General features: G+C 35.4%; 1 long non-coding RNA gene across 1 annotated transcript; it reads right to left on the bottom strand.

Moving 5' to 3' along the window:
* Nucleotides 1–11,489: 11,489 nt before the first annotated feature.
* On the bottom strand, nucleotides 11,490–12,375 carry LOC107956768 (uncharacterized). The gene is made up of 2 exons (XR_001700246.2): nucleotides 12,153–12,375; nucleotides 11,490–11,925 (listed from the first exon to the last, which is right to left on the bottom strand). It is a non-coding gene; the product is annotated as an uncharacterized lncRNA (long non-coding RNA).
* Nucleotides 12,376–23,284: the final 10,909 nt, after the last annotated feature.

Here is a 23,284-nt window from a genome sequence, read left to right on the forward strand (position 1 = left end):
AATTCTCTAAAGAGATTATTCTAGAAAATTTCTAGAACTATTTTTCTAATTTACAACTTAACCCAAAAGTTTAGAGAAATTACAAAATTACCCCACTAGTAATCTTTGTGAAAAATTTTCTAATTTGAAGCCAGCCCACACTCGACAGACGTGAGCGTGAAGATAGAGGAGAAGACTACTCAGTCGAAGCGCTCATCCTAGACGAATAAAAAAGGTGCAAATTTGACTAATTGTTTATTACTTTAAATATCACAACCAAGATCTTGTTTTGAAAAAAAAAATTAAAACTCTAGTTTTTCCCTATATTTATTTTCCGCTGCATTTTCCAAACCCATTTTTTTCAACAATCTTGGCAACATTTTTGATGTCTCGCCACAACTACGGACTCTATCATTTCCTTACGTATGTCTCTTTCCTTTATCCAACTTCTTTCCGGATCATTCTTAAAGATTTTCCCCACCTCCCCCTTTCGCTTATATGATAGACATCCTGGTTATCACCCTAATAACCTTTTCAGTTTTAACCTTTCTTGTCAAACATAACCTCCCTATCTCATCCTAGACAAACTCTATTTTGTTATATCAGTCTAGACGGGCTTTTTGACACTTCGCTAGTGGGTTTAGCTAAAGTAGTCCCACCCTATTTGGCAAGCTAGATCTTTTTTCGCCCTACATCTAGTTTGCGATGTTGTTTGGGTTACCCCCTTATGACTTGCCCTACAGTACTTTGCTTACTGTCATCTGAACGACCATCCAAGCTCATGATTTCTCTTACATGCTGGTTCCCTACAATACTAGCCATGTGGCTGATACTTTTTTAATAGTTTCTCCTCAAAGAGGAATAGTCTTGGTAGGCAAATCTGTCACCTATGCTGTCCTTAATAATACCTCTAACATTCTATGTTCCTTCGATCAACTTCTGGTAGATCATAATGATGAATCATTATATGTGGACCTCAAATAAGTCTTCTTTATTTGTCTATACGTTAGGCACTACTGACAATTCTTTTCCCATGTTTGGATTATGTTGGGTTACCTCCCAAGAGTCCCACAGCTTTTCTGAATACTAATTTGGCGGACTATTCTAATTTCTACTACCTTTACCTTGTCTAACAAATTTCCTTAAAATTCATTTGTTAACTATAGTTGCCAAAGTTGACATTTCCCTCAACCCCCTTTTTTGTGTTCGTGAATTTTCCATACTTACCTCCTTGGTAGTCTATCTCGTTTTGATGTCCTAGTGGACTACTTTGTATTTATAGTTCTGACGATTTATCATGCATTACTTTAACGAGATACAGTTTTACTCAATATATCATTGTAATTATCATCTTGGTGGACTTCTCTGTGCCGTTTTGACCAAACCAGGGTCATACACCTTATGAATCCATACTTCACATGCTGACAATTTTCTCATGTTTAATGTCTCGGTGGACTATTCATACTAACGTAGCCAAATTGCGGTCTTACACAGTATAATCCCATGTTTATTATCTTGGCAGACTCTATTGGTTGCCATAGCTGAGCCATGGTTTATACCTCGAAATCCTTGTTTTACTATCCTGATGAACTAACCTAGTTGCCATAGCCAAGCCATGGTCTTATACCTCAAAATCCCCATGTTTACCATCTCGGTGGACTAACCTAGTTTTCATAGTCCAACCATATTCTTACATAGTATATTCCCCTTGTTTACTGTCCTGGCAAACTATTCTGGTTGTTATAGTCTAACCATGGTCTTAGACTGTATATTCCTCCTGTTTACTGTCCTGGTGAACTATCCAGGTTGCTATAGTCCAACCATAGTCTTACATCGAATATTCATTATGTTTACTGTCTCGGTGAACTATCCTGGTTGCCATAGTCCAACCATGGTATTATACTAAATATTTCTCGTGTTTACTGTTATGGCAGACTATCCTGGTTGCCATAGTCCAACCATGGTCTTAACCGTATATTCCTCATGTTTACTCAGAGTTTTGCATATCACAGTTTTCTCTCAACAATCCTGGATGACAGAATGTTAACGAAATTTTGATTTCTCCTATTCCTCCACCTATTCCTCCATTTCACCATCCTATTTTTGATGCTTGAACATCGTAGTGTCATTTCTGCAAGGCCTAGAGCTTCAACATCACGGTTGCACACAATAATACCTTATGGTGGTCTCTAACAAAATCACCATTTTTTCATCCTAACTTTATCTAATCCCATTAATGATCCTCTTCCATGTTTCATTATTTAAACATGCGATGTATGCATTCCACAAATAGAATGTCATTGATTCATAGTCAGTTTATGCATATTGAACTAGAGTGGTGGATTCTCATATGCTTATTGTCTCAGAGGTGGAGTGCAGAAACTCACCTGACACTTTTTTGCCTCCTCCGCTTAACTTTTTTGAACGCTAGAGCTTCTATTATCTTATAAGCTTAGCATAATAACCAAAATCATGGGTTAAACTTAGTACGTTTAACTTAAACCTCAGTTTTCCAACAACATGCAACACTCCTAAAATGGTTCAGGAAATCCTCAACTTTATTCCTTAACTTACAACCACCAAAGGTCTTAGTATCTTACCAGTTTGTTGGATCCTCCTTTTCTACTCGAACCTTATGACCGCCGCCTCATACAAAGCTTTCTTGTAACCATCTCTTCTCGGAGCCTTTAAGGAAAAGGATGAAGAAAAGAGGGAAATGATACATAATGGAGTTGCATCATCACTAGTAAGTCATTTTTCCAACTGTTTATAGCCCTTCTCGCACGATTTTCAACCGTTTAAAAACCATCCATTAACAATCATTTTGTCTCTCACTAAAGAATCACCTGGTTTTAATCTAATCGAACCAAAATTAGATTTCAATCATGTCCAGTTTAGTTACTATTTTTTCTTGATTTTTCAATAGAGATCGTCAGCTTACAGTCTCTTTCAATTTAGTCCTAACTCTTGTAAATCTTGGGTCAATTAAGAAAAATCTGAGTGTTACAAGATTTTTCTTTCTACCATCACCTCTATATTGTCATCTAAACCTGTCTTTCTAAGTGCATTTGCATAGCCTATAATCTATTAAACTTATAGCTTACTCTTTCATTAATTTCCTCCAGTGCCCATCTTCTAGCCCTGTTGCATGTACCCCTATATAGATCAACTTTCAACTTTCTGTTGGCTAGGTTCTACATTTGAGTTAACTTCACCTTTGGAATCACTCTGATTTTACCTAAGAAATGTTCTCCAACAAACTTATAAAATGCCCTTTTGTTTTTAAAAGTTATTGAACACTCGTGGGTTTCTATGAGTTTCTATACAGGTTTTTATCTTGTAAAACCCATCACTATTATCTACAACATCATATATTCTAAAAGGGCACCCATCTTCCCTACATCTAGCACTAATCCTCTCATTTTTATTCCTAAGATAGACAATATCAAACTTCTTGCTTACTGTATACTTTGCTAAAGCAGTATTGAATTCCTCTGATCCATTAAACATCATACCAAGCTCTAAATATGGGATTGGGTTAGTAGGATCGAAACATACATGTCAACCTTTTCTACATACTACCTCACCATTTGAATCACTTCTATAAGGCCTCAAATATGATGAATCAACATAATATGTTCCCCCACCCGGTTCATCTAAAATTTCATCATTTCTCTCTCTCATTTCACTACATTTACACCCTTACTATTAACCCTATTTGTTGCTTTTGTTTGGCTCTTTTTCTTTCCTTTATAATTTATATACCAAGCCTTGATATTTGATATTTCTCACCTCTTCATCCTCAAAATTTTCCCCTAAAACTCCTCAATGCCCAATGAGCTGTCTGTATCACTACGCCCATTATTTCAGAACTTTCCCCACTCTAAGCACATGTATCACTACTCCCACCCAGCTCTAGTCCTACATTGATTCCCCACCTAACTCGGCAAATGGTTCCCTAACCCTACTATTAACTCTTTCATTACAATTTAATTTTTTTTATTACAATTTGGTTCTTCAACCCCACTATTTAATTTCCTTTCCCTAGTGGTAGGCAATAACATGGTATCACCAATAACATCAGGTGTGTCTACCTCATGTTCAACATATACATGTATGAAACCTATATTTCTACTATGGTTAATTATTGTTATGAATAATGAATTATCATAGCAAACATTCAGTCTCTTACTAAAATTTAACCCACCTTCACAGTATACAAAGTTCTTCATAACTCTATACCCAACTTCCACTACCATCTCACACAAAGTGTAATAACACAAAAAATCTAGGTCAAAATCTCATTACAACACTTCCCTCCTACATATGTTGCACAAGAGTTTGCGGTAAAAGTTCCACCCAAATGCATATGCACCACACTAGCCCAAGTTATGATAAAACACTGCATAGGCAAAATTAGTTAGATAATAAAGTCAGTTACATAATATAAACAGTAATAAACATAACATATATAATATCCTACTAATATACATACATAATATACATACATAAACATTAATATACATAATATCCATACTAATATACATACATAATAGACATAATAATATACAATTGACTGACCTTTCAGCCTCAATCAATTTCACCTTAAAAAAATTCCCTTCGATATGGAGTTATCTGCATACACAATAATACCAACAAAAAAATAGAAATAAATTATAATACAAATAAAATATCTAAACAACGAAAAATCTAAGCACTATTAAAAATTGGTTCAACATTAAACCAACACTAAGAAACCATTACAAATTGTTAAGCATTCTTTAAACTAGAAAACCAATGGTCCCAATAAAAAAATTGTCACTTTTTGAGGACTAATAAAAATCCAAGTAGTGGAAAAAACAAATTCTATTTTTTTATAAAAAACACATAATAAAAAGCACATTGAGAAACCAATAAATTTTTAAAAAAATTTATGCTTTTTAAATGGAAATAAAAAAGAACCTAAAAAGGCTGAGTAAAATACCAGTAACCAATGATGAAAATAGAGTAATCTTGATTCAAATATCATTTCACTGAGATGAAAGGCTGAGTAATCGATGATGAAACAAGGCCTTTTCAGTGAGATGATGAAGAATTTTTTAGATAGCTGGGTAATCGAAAGGGTTTTTCATATGGTTGAAGGATGGAATCGAAAGGGTTTTTACACAGAAGTTGAGGATGGAAACGTCTAGTGAAAGGATTCAATGTGAATAAAATAAAGAATTAGAGATGGCTTTTGATGTTGAAGGATAATAAAAAAGGTCTAGTAATCGAAGAGGTAAGGTTTGTTCAACAATCAATTCACTAATCGGTGGAAAACATTTAATGGATTTTGATTTTTTTTATTTTAATAAATGATGTTAATTAATTTAAGATAAATGATTTTAATCTTTTTTTTTCAAGAGGACAGGTCAAAGGGGTCAAAGAGGGTGATGCATAGCAACGCGAGATTGGCCAAAGTTGTCATATCATAAAAAAGTAACGTTGTTAGGCTTATGTACCAATATAGTGGATGAAAAAAAGTTCAAGTACCAATCTGGGACAAAAAAAAATTCATAAATACCAATATAAAAGAAATAGACAAATTTAAATACTAATTTTATATTTAACCCAAAATTCTAAACTACTTGCACTTAACTTGCATGTTCTTTTTGGACGGAGACCAAGTCAAAGTAGAGGACTTGGAATTTGGTGTCGATTTTAGGAGGAAAACATTAGCTTGTAGGGTTATGTTATGAATAAAACATCTTTTGTTGAAGACCAATAAAAGTCTTTTGGCCGTCTTTTAGAAAGACTAGGCGCTTGGTTGACACGTGGTCAACTTTGTTTTTGTTTTTGTTTACATCATATGGTAAAATGATTAAATTTCAAATTATATAATAGTAATTAATTTCAAAATTGATATTTATACTACCTTTTTAACTTGTGATTTAAACTTCTTACATCAATTTAGTTTTAGTCTCTACGCTTATTAACAGACTTGATTAAATATTAAGTATTAATAATTGAGAACCGACATCTTTTTGCTGCATTGAAACCGTCAATCTTATATGTTGGTTTATTATATAATAAAGAATGATATTTGTTTATCATCATATTCATGTGATGTATTATAGGTTATAGCGTCAAAGATTCTTGGACCCAATCCTAAAGCAAGTACAGTAGACTTACCTGGACCCTTGAATATGCCGTGAAAATGGGAGGAAGCTGACTATTCTTTTTAATAATTATTCTAAAACTTTGAGTAATAAATTAATTTAATTAGTATTATTTATTTATTTATTTATTTATTTTTAGTAAAAAAATTCACTTAATTTAAAGGGATTTTTATCTTTTTATAAGAGTTTTTTACTCATCGTTTAAATTTATATTAACTAGTCTTTATTTTATATTCAACTATAAATAATTTTTTTTCTCACATTATTATGCTTAGTAACAAAGGAGACATCCGTGAAAAGTCTTCATAGTTTTTATCTTTCATTAAAAATTCCAAAAGGAAAAGTTAGGGCACTGATAGTTCATATTAAGCTGTTGATTTTTTTTAATAATTTTTAAAATTATTTATTAATTTATTGATAATATGGTTTACAACAATGTATAAACTTATACCCTATTAATGTTTTCTTTTAAAAATAAGACACAATAATTACTGATTTTAGACCTTGATTTAAAATTTTAAAAGGTTTGATTTGGTATAAGTGACTGCTGTCTGTTGGTTTTGCTAGTGTTGTTTTATTTTTTAACTATGGAGAGTGATTTGGTTGTTGATGATGATTAAGAGGCATCATGGCAGATCCAAGTGTCACGGGCCGCAGTTCAAAGCCCGTGACCATGGCACCAAATGCATCCAATGGAGGTCTATTGCTTAGATGGGGATCATTTGGCCCACAAGAACTGGCCCGATTCAAAGAGCTATTGGACAAGCCTGTCAGATTGAAGCCTGGTTGGCCCGATAATGAAGAGATGACAACTTAGGCTAATATGGTAACTAATTTTAGAAGATAGAATCATATCTCGTAAAGATTAGGTTAGATAAGGCTTATCTTGTAAATCCCTAAAATTAAGGGATATGGTTAAATCTCGTCCGTCGATGTAAATGTATCTTGACCGTCGGTTTTGGGGGAGCTCAACTATAAATAGAGAGCCTCCCCTTCATTTGTAAATCATCTATTGTATTCTGAATTCTTAAGAGTAATAGAATTCTGAGAGCATTTACTCAACACCTTGTGTGCAATCTTTTCTGTGGCTTTCTGTTGTTCTTTAGTTAGCTTCTTTTGGCATAAATCGCTTCCACTCTTCAATTTGGTACCTTGGAGGAGTTCTAAGGAATCCTCACTTTTGGGCGTTAAGGCTGACTTAGGCGAGTTTAGATGAACGGATCGCCTAAGACCGCACGGATTGCGAGACGAAAGGTCTAGTCCTGTGACAGTTGGTATCGGAGCTTTTGGTTCGAAGGCACTGTTGGGATGTCAAAAGAAGTTGTTGGTCAGAATGAGCCAATGGAGACCCGAGGAAGGGCCAAAAAAGCGAGTCGATCAAGGGACTTATTGTCGGCTTTGGAGGATCGAGTCGTCACTCTTGAGGAGTCCATGGGGGACGTCAAGGAGAGGATCGACGATGTCGATGATAGACACAATGATGGGTTGCGAACATTGCAAGGACAGCTCATGGAATTTGTGTGGGATACTATCGGTTCCTCAGGGAGTAAGCTGGCTGAGAAGGACGATGCTCTCGAGGCTATGTGACAGCTTTGAAGGAGGAGATCAATGAGCTTAAGGGGGAGCTCAAGATTTTCAAGGCTGCCATAGGGAATGGAATGTTGGCTTCAAAGCCGAAGCCACAAGTGATGGATGTGCCCAACCCGAAGGCATTTAAAGGGGCAAGGTCTGCAAATGAAGTGGACAACTTTCTTTGGGCCATGGAGCAATACTTCCGTGCGATGAACATCGAGGATGATGTCACAAAGGTAAATACTGTTGCTATGTAAATACTTCCGAGATTGGGACTTGGGAGGAGTTCCAAAAGGAATTTAAAGCACAGTTTTACCCCGAGTATGCCGAGGATGAAGCCCGAGCAAAGTTGCGACGGCTAACGCAACGAGGCACGGTTAGGGAGTATGTGTGGGAGTTCAGTGAACTCATGCTCCAGATCTCTGATTTGAGCGAGAAGGAAGCATTTTTCTCCTTTACAGATGGGCTGAAACCATGGGCTAAGCAATAATTGCAATGTCGAGGAGTTAAGGAACTTACCAAGGCTATGATGGTAGCGGAGTCCATAGTGGAACTTGCTCCGAGAAGGGACAGGTTTGAATCTTCCAAGCCCAACAAGAGGGGCAATGGTGGGTACCATGAGGAGGATAAAGAGGGAAAAAGCTATGATGGCAACGGTAGTAGCAGTGATGGTGATGATAGGAAACCACGAAATGGAAAGTGAAGACCTAATAGCCCGAAAGAAAAGAGGGGAAAGTTACGATGCTACTTTTGTAAGGGACCGCACATGAAGCGGGACTGCCCAAAGGTATCTTCAGTTTCGGCTATCAAGAAAAATAATGAGCCGGAAGAGGTGAAGCCTATTGAGGGTAAGCCATCGAGGGTCAATTCGATGGTGCTCATTCCTAATAAGAGGAATGGTAAAGAAGGGTTGATGTTTGTAGACATCAACATTGCGGGTCAGAAGCGGAGTGCTCTTATTGATACGGGAGCATCAGACTTGTTCATATCGGAAAGAGCTGCAGGGAAGCTTGGTCTGCCGATTAGGAAATCGAATAAGAAGATCAAGACAATGAATTCCGAGGAAGCCCCAACTATACGAGTAGTTCAGAATGTGGAGCTACAAATCGGGCGAATGGAAGGGCAAGGAAGACTTTGAGGTAATCCAATTAGATGATTACGATTTTGTACTTGGCTTAAACTTCCTTGATAGGATTCAAGTAGTTCTGTATCCATGGGCCGATCAAATTCATATTATCACCGGTCCGTTAACAAGAATTGTTGTGCCGGTGCGTCGAGATATGAAGGTGGGGGCAAAGGTGTTATCGTCAATCCAACTAGTCGAGGATGTTTCGTATGGGAGGAACATTGGCTCGATCGATCGAAAAGATACAAAAGCTCCTTCAGAATTGTTAGTGGCGCAAGAGTTCGATATGAAGCCTGCAGATTTGACTGTGGAGCCAACACCTTTGGGAAAGGTGGGTTATGCATCAGGCTTCAAGGAAAAGGGAGCGATGCGAAAACAGTCGGGACGAGTAAATGCTGCGAGTAAGGTACATTACGAACATTTTGATAGTGTTTTGAATTCTGACTTGTTGGTTTGGCAAGGTCGTAGGGGCCCTTTCAAAGTTCATGAGCAAGGAGGCCAAGGGACTGTGGGCAATACGAAGCCAAGATGTGAGAATCAAGATGATTCAAGAGAGAACAAGTCAAAGTTGAGGCAAGTTAGAGCAGAGACTTCTTGCCAACAAGATGTACCAAAGAGTGCAACGGTTCAAGGGAAGATGCGACAGAAGCCGAGGCAAAAGTTTCGAAGGAAGGGACAACCTGATCGCAAGGCAAGTCAGGGAGAAGCCAAGGCAACGAGAGGGTTCAAAGATGAATCAAGTCAGTGCCATTCAGAAGTCGCAACGAGGGCGTTGCGAGAATGGGTGGGGGAGAATGTCACGGGCCGCAGTTCAAAGCCCGTGACCATGGAACCAAATGCATCCAATGGAGGTCTATTGCTCAGATGGAGATCATTTGGCCCACAAGAACTGGCCCGATTCAAAGAGCTATTGGACAAGCCTGTCAGATTGAAGCCTGGTTGGCCCGATAATGAAGAGATGGCAACTTAGGCTAATATGGTAACTAATCTTAGAAGATAGAATCATATCTTGTAAAGATTAGATTAGATAAGGCTTATCTTGTAAATCCCTAAAATTAAGGGATATGGTTGAATCTCGTCCGTCGATGTAAATGTATCTTGACCGTTGGTTTTGGGGGAGCTCAACTATAAATAGAGAGCCTCCCCCTCATTTGTAAATCATCCATTGTATTCTGAATTCTTAAGAGTAATAGAATTCTGAGAGCATTTACTCAAACACCTTGTGTGCAATCTTTTCTGTGGCTTTCTGTTGTTCTTTGGTTAGCTTCTTTTGGCATAAATCGCTTCCGCTCTTCAATTTGGTGCCTTGGAGGAGTTTTAAGGAATCCTCACTTTTGGGCGTTAAGGCTGACTTAGGCGAGTTTAGACGAACGGATCGCCTAAGGCCGCACGGATTGCGAGACGAAAGGTCTAGCCCCATGACACAAGTCGTGGCTAGAGAAGCTGAGCCATGATACGAGCGTGATGAGCCATCGACTCTCGTAAACCCTAAAGTGTCAGGACCCATTCTTGAAAAAGTAAATCTGAGTTGTTTCCAAGCTAACCTTATGTCCGGAACAACCATAGAAAGGTATTTGCCAAAATCTATATGCTTGGCAAAATCTATTTGTAATCATGGCATTTTCTATTAACCAATTATGCTTGCCAATATATATATATATATGCCTTTTAAGGAAAATTAAAAAATTATTTTATATATTAAAAATTAATAATAGTTATGAGAAGAATGGGATTGTTTGTTACAAGTTCTACCATACTGAATAGTTTTAGTGGAGTGAGTTAATATTTTTTTAAGAAATAAATAATTTTTATAAAAATTCCAAGATATGATTTATTTGACCCTTAAATTTGATAAAAAATCATTATAGTTCTTTATTTAACTTTTCATCTCTTTTAATCTTTAAATTTGTGTTCTTTGTCAAATCATCTTAAAATGAATAAAAAATTTACTGTATGTTAACTTTGATGGCATGACATACACGTGGAAGCCATGTCAACAATTAATTATTTTTTTAAATATTAAAAAACTAAAAAATATAAAAATAATATTTTAAATTTTAAAAAATTAATTAACTGCTAACATGGCATATACATTGACGGCCACGTCAGCAAAGTTAACCATCCATTTTGAGGTAATTAGATAAACAAAGCAAGTTTAAAGGCTAAAAGAGACGAAAATTTAGATAGAGGGAGACAATGATTTTTTTTTATAAAATCTGAAGGTCAAATAAGTTATAATGCTAAATTTTAAATAGCACGTTTTTTGTTAAGTTCTTTTTATTTTTTTCAATTTAATTATCTTGCTATTTTTTATTTTTCATCTATTGAATTAGCTTCATTTAACTTATCTATACTAATATTTAAATTCTTATGAAGTTGGTATCACCCTTCAACGGATCTCAATTTAGTAGAGAATTTACCAAAACCCACTTATTTTTGTAAAATAATAAATATTATTTTAAAAATAATTTTACCTTTTTCGTATAAAATCTAGAAAAATATTTACGTATGACATTCGTATCTAAAACATTATGGTTGTTAATGGTTTAGCTTGACTAATTAACAAAAGTCATAATTAGTTGTTATATCAAAACTTTTAAATTTATTACATCATTTTTTCTTCCACTTTGTAAGTATGCCATGATTTAATAATATAAGCTCAATCAAAATCTTTTATTATAATAAAAAATAATTGAAGCAAACAAACAAAATCAATAATTATGAATAATCACACTTAAAACAATAGAATTGAAATAAAAGATATGTAAACCTTAATCCCACCCGCTAGGAAAGGAAAGCTGCTGCTATCTACTAAAACAACATCATTCAACGTATATCTAACTCGTTCACAACACACTAGAATTAAGAAAAAAGAAAAGACAAATATTTTCCTTTTCTAAAAAGGTGATAATTGAGATCAATGGCGGCAAGGGCATATGGGTCGTCGTCTATTAGGAAATCCTTTTCCAGGTGGTGGTATAGGTATGGTGCATGCTGCATATTTGCCGCCCACACAGCTCGTAGTTACGTTACCTGTGCTTGGCACTTTGTTTACTGTTGGAAATTGTACATAATAACCATTGTGTTCAACTGCAGCAACCATTAAACTGATTATTAACAACAATAATGCATGTTTTCTAATCAATGTGGAGTAAAAGTTTAAATATATGGTTAAATTTGTTAGAGATAGTGAATATTAAACAAAACAAGGAGGTAGAAAGCAGGATGAATAGAGGTAGAGATCATACTTTTATAAATAAAAGCGAAATGCTTAAAGAAGAAGAAGAACAAGAAGAAAATAGAAGGCAATTTGTTACCTCGATGAACTTGTAGAGCTATAGAGAAAGGCAGAGCAGAGAATAAGAAGCAGAAAACACAAATAATAAGAAAGGTCTTCATATTTTGGAGCAGTAGTTGGATAAAGAGAAGTAGAGATGGTTTTAGTTTGTGCTGAACTTCAACCGCTTCTCATGTCTATTTATAAAGGGTATTGAAGTAACAAAAGGAAAAACTTTTTTATTTTATAATCATACACGGTGATGACACGGCTCGGGAACTATATATAAGTTCAAAATTCTCAAGTCCTTACACTTAACATGCATCTTTTTTTTTTTTGTATGGAGACCAAGTCAAATGTAGAGGACTGTAGGAATTTGGCCTTCAATTATCATGTCGGTGTCCATTGTACTTGTAGGGTTCATCTTATGAATAACTTTTGAAGATCAATACGAGTCTTTTAGAAAGACTAGGTGTTGTCATGGAAATAGTATACCCCATTGCTTTCGTTATCAGAAAGATTTATTGTCGTCTTCTGATGCCAAGCACAGCTACATTAAATTTAACCTCAAAGTAATTGCTCACCTCAATTATACAACTTTGAAACAAATCCTCTAGGAATAATTGTGCTTGCTTTGTGCCTTTCAGATATTTTGGAACAACTTCTTTTCTAGGAGGGAAAAAAAAAACTTTAAAGGTTTCTAGTTTATCATTCTATACTTTAATAAAATAAATAGGCTTGTAAAAAGTCTTCAAATTTTTTCTAAAAAAAGCAATTAAGTTCTTTTTTTTCACTTAATTAAGCACTTAAGCTTTCAAAATGCATAAAAAAAAAACCCTTAAACTTCTTCAGAAAAAAGAAGAAGAAGCAATTAAGCCCCTATTTTTTTACTCAATTGGGTACTTGAACTTTCAAAATGCATAAGAAAGACCTTCAAAATTTTTCAATAAAACATTTAAGCCCATGCTCTTACTAAAAATTACAAAAGATTATAAAAATAATAAATAAAAAAATTTAATAAAATTATTAAAATTAGAAATTTTTTATAAAAATCATAAAAAAATAAAAAAAATTGTAAAATTTTATGAAAATCATAAAAAAATTAATGACCCCTACTTTTTTTTCAATTAAAATCATCACGTGTCGCAACACAACGTGACATGTGGTGAAAAATAATAAAAAATAAAAAATAATTAATAAAAGTTATAGAAAAATTATAAAATGCTTCTTTTGGAACAAAAATTTTTATAAATATTTTTTTACGAAATTTATATTTCTTTACATTTTTTATAATTTTTTTACGACCTTATAAAATTTTATATTTTTTTATATTTCTATATATTTTATAATTTTTTATGATTTTTATAAAATTTTAAATTTTTTTACTATTTTTATATTTTTAAAACTTTTTAATATTTGATTTTTTTACTAAATTTTAATAATGTTTATAGCTTTTATTGATTTTAATTTTTAATTTTTCTAATCTTTAATAAAAGAAAGGGGCTTAATTGCTTTTTTTGAAAAAGTTTGAGGGTCTTTTTGACACATTTTGAAAGTTCAAGTACCCAATTGAGTGAAAAAAAAAGGTAGGGGCTTAATTGCTTTTTTTTAAAAGGTTTGAGGGCTTTTTTGATGCATTTTGAAAGTTCAAATACCCAATTGAGTACAAAAAAAAAACAGGGGCTTAATTGTTTTTGTTGAAAAAGTTTGAGGGTCTTTTGCACCCTTAAGCCAAAAAAATATCATAAGTTTTTTTCCTTTTACTTTCACCCAAAAATTTTAATTTCCCCAAACCCCCCTAAGCCCCCCAAAACTTTTTTCCTTATCTTTCCCCCAAAATTTTTACTTCCTCTCAAACTCCAAATTTTTTTTTCGAATTTATATCTACTATTTATATTATTGAATTATTTAATCATGCTGAATCTTTATCAATTTCTGTTAAAATTGAATTATTGATTATGTCATAAAATATTTATGTTAAAATTTTCTGTTGGTATCAATTTTACATTTTATCTTTAAAATAACTTTTATTAACAATTCACATTTTTTACATTTTATATATTTTTTAATTTCAAAATACATGGTGACAAGAATCAGAAGATAACTGAATCAACTAAGTAAGCAAAGAAGCTAACTCGTATATAAAATATTAGTAAATAAATTATGATGGGATAAAAGTTAATAACAAATTTGATTATGATGGGTGGTAGTGGCTACAAGGACCCAATGCCATTTTTTTAAATTTAACTCGAAAAAATATATTGATTCGAATTCCATCTCATTCGACTCGATTCGAGAAAATTTTAAATTGAATTAGGATGATAAGATATGATTCGTCAACTCGATTAACTTAAAATTTTTTCATCCGATTTGATCGAACACTCACCCCTAACTATAATGTGTATATATAAGCACAAGTTTAAGAGTAAATTGTTAAATGAATTAGGATTAAAGTAACAAAAGTTATAAACGTTGAAAATCAAACATGTTATTGTTGGTGCTATTGGCCAGATTAATAGATTTATTATTAACGAGTATCTCAACCTTTGAGCATGTCTTAATTGAGCCAATCCCAATGTATAAATTGTTTACAATCATATAACACTTGAAAAGAAGCGTAAACCCTCCAAAACCTATCAACACCCATGAGCCCAAATGTAGTACGATATTATGTAGTTGGGTGTAACTCTTAAAACTAGCAATAATTTGGTTACAAGAATGGTAGGCTCTCCTTGTAATAGGCCATTTTTGCCCGGGCCCATACCAGCAAAATAGACCCAAATAATAAAAACAAAAGCAGCCCATTTTCAGCCACTTTAAACCCAAAAACTACAAGCCCAAATGCCCAATATTAATAAAAACCCTAGAGGCCCGAATGGCCCAAAACTACACCAGCTTTCGAACACAAAAAGAAACCCAGCCGCATGTTGTTGCTGCCACCTCCTGCGCACGCCCACCGCCGCTACTCGCCAATCCCCGGCTTCGTGTGTCCACGCGTCTGACACCTGCAAAACGAAGCCGCACGCAACAGTACAAGGATCCAAAGCACAAAATGACAAAAATAGAAGTTTAGGGGTTGTAAAAGTTTGCTATATAGGCTGAACAAAAGCATTGTAATGTCTTCTTCTGGCAATTTCACAAACTTTAGAAATAAAAAGAAAACTAAGTTTTTTTCTTCTCCAGACCTGTTATTTTATTTTGTTTTACTCTATTTTATATATATATTTTAACGAAAACAAAGTAAAGAAAGGGGGCTCACCGGAGATACCTCGCGACCACGCCGTCGGTGTGTGGTTCTCCGTCATTGGCCCGGATCTGAAAGGGGGGGAGCTACGAGCCTCAGTCTCGGCGCTCATGGGAGTTCAAAGACCCGGCTTTTCAAATCGCCCGAAGGCTAGGCTCTAAAAGCCCCTTCGTCGTTTCGTCGGTCGCCGGTATAGTGGCGGTGCGATGGACGGATAAACGACGGTGTGAAACCCAACCGTCGGAAGGCATGGGGAGGCTTTGAGAGGTTTCTGCAGATTTTTCTTAATAGGGAGAATAAATGAACAAAAAAAATAAAATGAGGGTTTAAATGGAGAGCTGAAACGGCAGTGTGTTGGAACCCACCCTAGACGTAAAATGACGTCGTTTTTGGGGGGGAATCTGCATGTTTGGTTCTTTGGGGTTATTTGTGTAGATAGTCCCTCTTCATTTTTTGTTCTTTTAATCCAGTCTATTTTTCTTACTTTCTTTCCTTTTTAATTTGTCTGCATAATTTGTTTCTTATTTCGTTCTGGCCCATGTCAAAACGAAGCGCATAAGGGACGGGGATATTGCGCAGTCAGTCCTTCTTTCTTCCCAACGCATCCTATTTTGGTCCCTGGCGATCTTTTTATTTATTTACAGTTTGGACCCCCGGATTTTGGTTTGATTTTATTTTCATCCTTTAGTTCATTTAATTTATTTTTTTTAAAAAGGAAAAGGGGAGTTCCTTTAATATTTATTTTAAGTTATATATATGTATATTTTATTTACCTAATATTTTTCTTATTATTTGTATTACTTGATTTAAGTCATTATATATACATACATGTTTTTTAAATACACATACACGTACATATTTTTTCTATAATTTATATATATACATACTCATATACATTTCTTACTATATCTTATAATTTATATATATATGTACATATTCTTTATTTATTTTAAATATATATTTTTTATATTTCATGTTTTCTACATGCATATATATACTTATATATTTACATATTTTAATTCATATACCTATACATGTATATACATACTTACATATATTTTTATATTTAATAATCTCACAATATGTATACGTACATAGATTTTTCATATTTTCATAATTTTGTGTACATTCATGTATATACGTTTTTTACATTTATTCGTTATTTATTTATTTATTTACACTTTCATTATTATTTAGAAAGAAGAATTCAACTTTTATTTGCCTATGTACTTGCCACTTTGTATGTTATTGATTGGTCCCTTTTATTATCTTATTTTCGTTGCTATTACTCGTGTTATTTTTACGCCATCATATTCATTACTGTTTTGCTATACATATTTTATCATACATCAAAGAAAAGATTTTCTAAATGAGGCAATATTTCGCGTTTGGAAATTCGATAAAACGTGCCCTAACGTGCTGGGTTTCGATTTCTCGTTCGACTAAATAGCCAAATATTCTCTTAAAACTTCAAAGTATGGTTTCGTTAAACTATAAGGTGATCTTGGTTTCGATGGTTTAAAGTATCGTGTCCTAACGTGCTGGATGTGATATTCCTTCGGAACAAGAGGATCTTATATTTCAATTCATGTTATCAGAGTTTCTTTTAAGGATCGTATTTTTAAAACTCTTCAAAGTTTTCAATCTTCGACATTAAGACACTAATTAATCAACTAGGTACCAATTTTGGGCGTATCGAGGTTGCTAATCCTTCCTCATGCGTAACCGACTCCCGAACTCATTTTCTGGATTTTGTAGACCAAAAATTATCGTTTTAGTAAATTTAAATTTTATTAAAATGATGAGGTGATCCGATCACACCTAGATAAAAAAGGATTGGTGGCGACTCCCGTTTTTTCGTTTTCATTTTCAAAACTCAAGTCAACCCCGTTTTCCTAAAAAAAAGGTGTCAACAGCTTGGCGACGCCACTGGGGATAGGATAAGAGAGTCAAGCCACATGTTGATTATTTTTTGTCTTTTTGTCAAAAACTAAAAGTTGGGTTTAAATATATGATCCTTTCATTGTATTTCATTTGTTTTTACCATTGTGGTTTATGATTGCTGTGTTAGTATAAGTTTTGGTATCTTTCTGTACATTGCATTGCATAACCGCTCGGTTACACCCTTTTAAGTGGGAGTGAGAAACTACGCCTTCATGAGGTTTTCACCTCCGCATGGGATAGTGAATCGCTTCCGGGATACATCCGTACCTATGTCTTCGTGAGATTTTCATCTCCGCATGGCCATAGGGAAATGTATTCTCCTGAACTAAACTCGGTCCGTATGCAATTATAATGGGTGAGGATCGAGGAATCTGCTAGTTCGGGTACCCTTTCTTTAGAACCGAACCGCATATTATGAGCCTTAAGAGCTTACCCTAGGTAGAACCACACCGAATGCCTAGAGGTCACCCAAAAACTTGGTTCAAATCTACGATTATTTTGTTGTATTTTGTCCGTTTTTGCTACGATTATCATTACTTCGGTTTGTAATTACTCTATTGGTTTGAATATTTTTTATATGTTTCTGCATATTATATTGCATAATCATTCGATTATATCCTTTTAAGTGGGAGTGATAAGCTATTTCCTTCGTGAGGTCTTCACCTCCGTGCAGGATAGCGGATCGCTTTCGGGATACATCCGTACCTATGTCTTTGTGAAATTTTCATCTCCGTGCAGCCATAGGGAAATGTATTCCCCTGAACTGAACTCAGTCTGTATGAGCCTATAATGGGTGAGGATTGAGGAATCTGCCGGTTCGGGCACCCTTATTTTAGAGCCGAACTGCATATAGTAAGCCTTAGTTGCCCGCATTAGGAATAATTACACCAAACTCTAGTGATCTCCAGAGTAGGTGCTCAATTTGTTTCTTTCTTGCTTTCTCGTGTACTAACCCGTTTCATTTTGTTTCGGTTATGATTGTATTGCATTGCATTGTATTTTTCATCAAATAGAAAAGAGGTGTTGATTCACGTTCAAGTATCTAAATAGAGAGCTTGTCATAAGAAAATGAGTTTCTTGATAAAGTGGAAAACAATACGGTCGTCCTAATACGGTCCGAGAAAATATAACAAAAGAAGGATGATAGTTCAATGGAGGACTATACGACTTTGCTTCGTTGCCCGAAGATTCAAGTCGACAAAGATCATTCGAGAGTCGTCAACGTCTTGACCTTTTAAAGAAGCTAGCAAGCATCACGAAGATGGACGAACAATGGGTCGCAACTCAAATCAAGCAAAGGAGATAGATGAGGTGCCCCTTTTGAAGAGTTTTCGAGATTCAATCTTAATATATGGATTTGAAGAAAATGATCGATGTCTCTACTTCGAGAGTTAGGACGATATCGTATATGTAAATATCCATTTTATGTAAAGAGATTTGTTTTCTAGTAAAGTTATTCTAATATAATTGAATCAAGAATCAATGTCTCTTTTTGCATTCATGCATCTGCATTACATTTCATTGCATGCATCTTTTCATTCATTAACATTGCATTTCATTGCATACAATAAATTTCCTAAAATCCAAAAGGGCATTGAGTTCAGAACTCTAGTATAGAGCCAGATGGATGATAGAGAATTAGAATTCTTTGAAGATATCGATGATTTATGAGGTAAAGATGTTTGTACCTTTAAAGAAGAAACTGAAAAACAAACAAAAACAAAAGAATCATCAGGAATTTGTTTCTACATCCCTAGAGGCGTTATGAACAATGAGACTATGGAGGAGATTCTTGTAATTTTTTTAGGACCATTTCAGAGTAACATTCGGAACGCTCTTATTGCTCTAAGCCTAGGAGCAATAGAAAATCCTTTTGTGGAAAAGGCACATGTCCACTATTCTTTATTTCAACGAAATGCATCTTTGTGTCCTGTTTTGGCAAATATTCTTTTGTTCCTTCCAGTTCATTCATACTCATACCACACAAATAATTACCCTTTGATTCATTTGTTCTTTGAGTCTTCTTTCGTTCCTATAATAGGTCTCTAGATATCAATGATATGAGCGACACTGCTATTGACTCAGAACTTTCTTTTGAGCAAGATATGTATCCAGAGGAACCTCAAGACTTTGAAGATGATCAAGACTGTAGCTTATCTCCTGATTATTAAGGATGGTAGAACAAGTCGAGAAACAGATATTGCTTTACAAAGAATCAGTAAAAATTGTGAGCTTAAGAGAAGAGAAAGAGTTGAAGATCAGATCCTGTATCACCGCAGAGACAAAACGAGACGTTATGTTTTCGCATCAACATATGACTGAGCTAAAAAGACGCGTGGACACTGTTGAGGCTAAAAAAAGGGTGTTTGAGGAGCACATGCATTAATTTTGTAATGGCCAAGAAAATCATGAGATATGGTTACTGCTGGTCCACCACGGAAGGAGATTGCATCAGTTGCACCAAGTGTCAAATTTACGGAGACAAGACTTAAGTGCTTTCTTCATCTCTTCATGTTATGACTCTTCCATGGCCTTGCTCTATGAGGGGCATGGATGTCATCGAATTGATTGCACCGAAAGCTTCTGGTGGTCATCGAGTCATCTTTGTGGTCATCGATTACTTCACTAAATGTGTGAAAGTTGATTCATATGCCGGTGTCGAAATGGACAGATAGCAAATTCATGAAAAAGAAATCACATGTCGGTATGGAATGCCAAAGGGCTCATATCAGATAATGCACTAAATTTGAACAACAGTGCGATATCAGAAGTTTGCAGTCTGTTCAAAATTAACACCATGTCGCCCCAAAATGAATGATTCAGTGGAGGCAAAAAAAACAAAAAAACAAAAACAAAAATAAAAGAAAAAAACCTCTACCGGGGCAACTCATTTCTCATTGGTATATGGAATAGAGGTAATTTTACCCATCGAAGTCGATATTCTTTCCTTTTGAGTCTTGCCAGAGCTGAAGTTGGATGAAGCTGAATGAATCTAGGCCCGATATGATCAGTTAAAATTTGATTAAAGAGAAAGGTCGAAAGCTATCCGTCATGGTCAAATACACCAAAAACAAATGATGCGAGCTTACCAAAGAAAAGGTTCGCCCCAGAGAATTCCATGAGGGGAACCTGATATCGAAGAAGATCCTTTCCATACAAAAGGACTTCAAAAGAAAGTGGATGCCAAATCGAGAAGGACCTTATGTGGAAGGCCTATCTAGGAGAAGATCGGTATTGACCAAGATAGATGGTAAGAACTTGTCTAATCTTGAGAATTTTGATGCAAGCAATAAAAACTTCACTTGAAAAAAAAAAGAAACAAAAAGAAAAAAAAGGAAAAGAAAAACGAAAAATAAAAGAGAAAAAGGAGAGGCCAAAGTGAAAACCCACAAAGGGCGCCTTAGGACCAAAGGGTTTTGATTTGAAAACCCAGGAATGGGCAGTTCAAATTTTGATCAAAGTTGGGGCATGTGGTAGTCTTGTCCTCTCTGAATTAATAAGAAGGGGAGATGCTACATCTTGGGGCATCAACAAAGTCTTCTAAGACTTCGAGACACATATCAAGTTCAAAAGGGTCCTCAAGAAGTTTGGGGCAGAGAAGCTCGTGCTATGATAGCTGGGGCACCTATTTTAATTTTATTCATTTTTGTATTTTTGACAAAATACGCCATCTTGATTAATTTATTCTCATTTTGAATTCTAGCAAAATTTGCTATCTTGATTAATTTGTTCATTTAGAGCTTTACTCTCAACAAATTTCCATCTTATCCATTGTGATAATCTTTTTCATCTATACATCTCGTATCTCAGCAAAATTTGCTGTCTTGATTGATTTGTTTGTTTAGAGCTTTGCTCTCAACAAAATTTCATTTTGTCCATTTTGATAATCTTTTTCAAGCATTTTTCATTGAAATAACGATTAATGGACTGACAATACTCATGCAGAAGGAGTTCTGCATATTACTCTGAAAGTTTCTAAATAATACGAGGACCTGAAACAGGACTATTGTTTAGAACTAACCAAACCTAAGGGTTGGAAACATTTGAGAGAGGATAGTCTAAATTGAAACTATTTCTTTGAATCTTCTGTCAAAGATACTTGCTGAACGGGAAAACATCAGTGATAGAACCTTAACGATCAACTAGGAACAACAACCCAAACATTAAAAAGGGATCATTCTCATGACATTCTACATTCATGCAAATATCATTCATACACATCCAGTTAGGAGCATTTGATTTATTCTGATCATGTCATCCTAAACACTAAGCATAAATAGGTCCATAAAATGGATTCTACAGGTTATGTTCCCCAGAGAACAGATCAAAGAAACAGATCCTTACCTCCATCAGTTGCAGTGGAGCTGGTCAAATATAGCAGATCTTGCCTTCCTGCATTAACAGTGAAGCAGATCGAAAACAAAACCTTGCCTCCATCGGTTGCAGTGGAGCTAGTCAAAGATAGCAGATCTTGTCTTCCTGCATTAACAGCGAAGCAGATCGAAAACAAAATCTTGCCTCCATCGATTGCAGTGGAGCTGGTCAAAGATAGCAGATCTTGCCTTCCTGCATTAACAGCGAAGCAGATCGAAAACAAAACCTTGCCTCTATCAGTTGCAGTGGAGCTAGTCAAAGATAGCAGATCTTGCCTTCCTGCATTAACAGCGAAGCAGATCGAAAACAAAACCTTGCCTCCATCGGTTGTAGTGGAGATGGTTGAAGACAACAGATCTTGCCTTCCTGCATTGACAGCGAAGCAGATTGAAGACACAAGCCTTGCCTCCCTCGTTTGTAGTGGAGCTGGTTGAAGATAATAGATCTTGCCTTCCTGCATTGACAGCGAAGCAGGTCGAAAACACAAACGTTGCCTCTCTCAGTTGTAGTGGAGTTGGTTAAAAATAGCAGATCTTGCCTTCCTACATTAACAGCGAAACAGATCGAAAACAAAACCTTGCCTTCATCAGTTGCAGTGGAGCTGGTTAAAGATAGCAGATCTTGCCTTCATGCATTAACAGCGAAGCAGATCGAAAACAAAACCTTGCCTCCATCGATTACAGTGGAGCTGGTTAAAGATAGCAGATCTTGCCTTCCTGTACTGACGACGAAGCAGATCGAAGAAACTAGTCTTGCCTTCCTGTACTAACAGTGGAGCAGACTAAATATAGCAGATCTTGCCCTCCTGCATCGACAGCGGGGTAGATCAAATATGGCAGATTCTACCTCCCTGAGACTACAGTGGAGTACATTGAAGCCGATAATTCTATCTCCCTGGGTTGGCAGTGGAATAGATTGAAGATTGAAGATGACGGATTTTACCTCCCTGAGATTACAGTGGAGTACATTGAAGCCGGTAGTTCTATCTCCCTAGGCAGCAGTGGAATAGATTGAAGATTACAGATCTTATCTCCCTAAGCAGTAGTGGAGCAGATCGAAGATGGCGGATTTTACCTCCCTGAGATTACAGTGAAGTACATTGAAGTCAGTAGTTCTATCTCCCTGGGCAGCAGTGGAATAGATTAAAACTACAGATCTTATCTCCCTAAGCAGTAGTGGAGCAGATCGAAGATGGCGAATTTTACCTCCCTGTGGTTACAGTGGAGTACATTCAAGCCAGAAATTCTACTTCCATGGGCAATAGTGGAATAGATTGAAGATTACAGATCTTATCTCCCTAAGCAATAGTGGAGCAGATCGAAGATGGCGGATTTTACCTCTCTGAGATTACAGTAGAGTACATTGAAGCCAGTAATTCTACTTCCCTGGACAACAGTGGAATAGATTGAAGAGCAGAAGAAAGAACCACAAATCTCATCCCCATGCAGCAGAGTAGATTGAAGTCATATCTCTCTAAAGATGCTGTGAAGTGGATCAAAGCGACAAGACACAGTAGATTGAAATGAAGCTACTTGAAGAGAAGTACCGAAGAAGTCAAGACTAGGCAAGACCGGTCAAAATTGGCCATTTTGAAGTCTTTACTCTATTCT

The sequence above is a fragment of the Gossypium hirsutum genome, chromosome D07 (genome assembly GCF_007990345.1).
Source record: "Gossypium hirsutum isolate 1008001.06 chromosome D07, Gossypium_hirsutum_v2.1, whole genome shotgun sequence".
In the NCBI taxonomy this organism is placed as follows: domain Eukaryota; kingdom Viridiplantae; phylum Streptophyta; class Magnoliopsida; order Malvales; family Malvaceae; genus Gossypium; species Gossypium hirsutum.